This window comes from Sander lucioperca, chromosome 6 (genome assembly GCF_008315115.2).
Source record: "Sander lucioperca isolate FBNREF2018 chromosome 6, SLUC_FBN_1.2, whole genome shotgun sequence".
Classification (NCBI taxonomy): Eukaryota; Metazoa; Chordata; class Actinopteri; order Perciformes; family Percidae; genus Sander; species Sander lucioperca.
The window spans coordinates 27,550,322-27,552,853 of NC_050178.1; the positions used below are offsets into that span (position 1 = coordinate 27,550,322).

General features: G+C 41.9%; 1 long non-coding RNA gene across 1 annotated transcript in view; it reads left to right on the forward strand.

Moving 5' to 3' along the window:
- The first annotated feature begins 592 nt into the window (after nucleotides 1–592).
- Nucleotides 593–2,532, forward strand: part of LOC116054838 — a 24,383-nt gene continuing 22,443 nt past the window's right edge. The window contains exon 1 of the long non-coding RNA XR_004106153.1: nucleotides 593–603. This is a non-coding gene — a long non-coding RNA (uncharacterized LOC116054838). The remainder of the gene's footprint in view (nucleotides 604–2,532) is intronic.

Below are 2,532 nucleotides of genomic sequence, written 5' to 3' on the forward strand. Positions count from 1 at the left end.
GATATTCTGTTATTATTCAAGTTTTAGAAGCATTCTTTGAACACGTATACATCGCATTCAGAATCTGCGTCTCAATCAGGGTTGTTACTGCATTTTGTGACAGCCACCACCAGACTAATCAGCATTGTAAATTGAACATGTAGCTGGACTTGAATGGCCTTCTTTTGACTGAAAGTACTGCCAAAAACACTTTCTGCTCACAAGTTCCATTTTCACTTTCTCACAGCCTACTGCATTGAATGCTCCATCTACGTAAACCACTTCCTGTAATCAACGGCGCCGTCATTACCGCGACGTGCAAGCGTAGGGTTCAGTGGAAAAAAAATTCTAAGGTTCGTCAGAAACCGAACCTCGTCAATAAAGCCCAATATTCAGCTGAATCCGAAGCCAAATCCTGGATTTGGTGCATCCCTTCTTTTAAACGCATGCTTATTATTGTAACGATGATGATAAAAGGTCATCATGAAACAGATTTACAGGGCTTGAAAGCGAAAGCAGACTGCTGCAGTATAACCATACAGACGTACGTCTACAACCATCAGACTGCTCGCTTGTAACTCTACATTTCTCCGTTCTTGGCTACAGATTTACAATAAGTAAACAGTCATGAGTAACTGTTTTGAAAGACACAGACAAATGATGTCGTCCTGCTGATGGCGACACATCAGAAAAAGGCTGTTTTAGAGGGCGGGGGCAGACAAAGTATTTAGTTGTTTCATTCGCAGGATTTGTTCAGCTTAAATGTTCACTTACAACTTCTTGAGACTGGGCGAATTAGTTAATTTCCTAATATATGGTAATAAAAGAACATAATCAGGGTGGTATTGTGTGTTTTTTTCTCTCGAGACATATCTGCTGTTGTAAACAGACTTAATTTCTCAGAGGACGGATTGGTTGGTTGTATTTTAATTGTAGTTAATTATCAAACTGTGAACGGGGACAAAACAAGAAATAAAAAAAAAATAACATTATTAGGCTCCCGGCTAATAAGTCCAAATTCATTATTACACGAGGTCCAAACTTGACAGTAGGCGCTGGAGGTAAGGTTAAAGAGACAGACAGAATAAGAGAGAATATTAGCGATTAACTGATGTAGAACATAAATGATCATGAAACTCTGACGACTGTGTAGAACACAGAGAGCATCAGAAAGGTCTGCATTGTGCAGACAGAGAACATGCGGGAGATTCACATCAAAACTGGGAGAGAGAAACCGATTCAGGGTGTCAGAAAGCAGGTGTCACCCTGCAGCTCTGCTCCTGATTAACTATTTACAAGTTAAGATTAGAGGTGGCGTGAATTATTAATGAACCGCTCACTGCTGAGACGCACAGAAGTGGGGGGTGAGAGAGAGAAAGGAAGAGAGTGAGGGGCTAGAGACGGAGAGAAATGAAATGGAGAGCGAAAGGGATCTTAAGGGGAATTCAAAGCAGACCAAAACAGAGATTAAAAAAAGTGGCTTTAGAGACTAAGACAAATATTAATAAATATGGCTCGTCAGAGAAATGTTTCAAGCAATATCTATCAAAGAGAAGAATGGAGAAGAGGGGAGGAGGAAGGGAGTGTGGTGGAGGTTGACAGGGAGGAAATGATGCAGGCTGAGAGCAGATACATTCATCTCTCCCCCGCCCCCCGAGGGCCGGTGGTCTAGCATCACGTTAACTGTACTACTATGCTTAGCTCCGTAGGTGGTAGCTCAAGCTTGACGTGCTTCAGTGATATTTTAATTCGGCTTTTCACAATGTGCATATGGCTTTCGACTTGTCTACGAGTTTTGGAAAATAAAAAGCGCCATTCAGGATTTCAGGATTGTCTTTCTCCATCATGCCTGAAGCTTGCAGGAGCAGGATGTGTTATGAGGAAGTGGCAGCTTGATGATAAGTAACAGTGCTGCAAAGGGTCAAAATAGTAGCCTGTTAGGCACCACACCAAGCCCAGTGAAGTGTAAAATAAATTAATAAATGCCGGCATGCGATTAAAAAAAATTAATCGCATCGCGTCGGCCCTTAATCCCATCGCGATTAACGCGTTAATGCTGACAGCCCTATTTTTCAGTCAAATGGCCTTTTGAATGGGAGTGCTAGGGGCACTTTTATGCTAGCCTCAAAATAGCTATTTTTAAACCACTAAGAAGGCTCGACACAACATGAGACTTTGCTCCAAGTATTACCAGGGGCTCTACACCTTAACTCCACCGGTGACCACGGGATATCCTAAATCTGTGGCTACTTGTTTTGATATCGACTCGTTTTGACTGCCGAGGTGGTAGCGGCCGGAAACAACAAGAGCTACAGTGAGTTGTTAAAACCTTTCTTTTTAGTAAACTCTGGGTACACAAACAATGTTGTTAATGCTTTCGTTAAGGTGTAGAGCCCCTATACTTCGAGCAAAGTCTCATGTTGTGTCGAGCCTTTGTTTAAAAATAGCTATTTTGAGGCTAGCATAAAAGTGCCCTTATTACTCCCACTCAAAAGGCCATTTGACCGAAAAACAAAAATACGGTACATCTTAAAAGTGGCTCTTCCGTCCTGA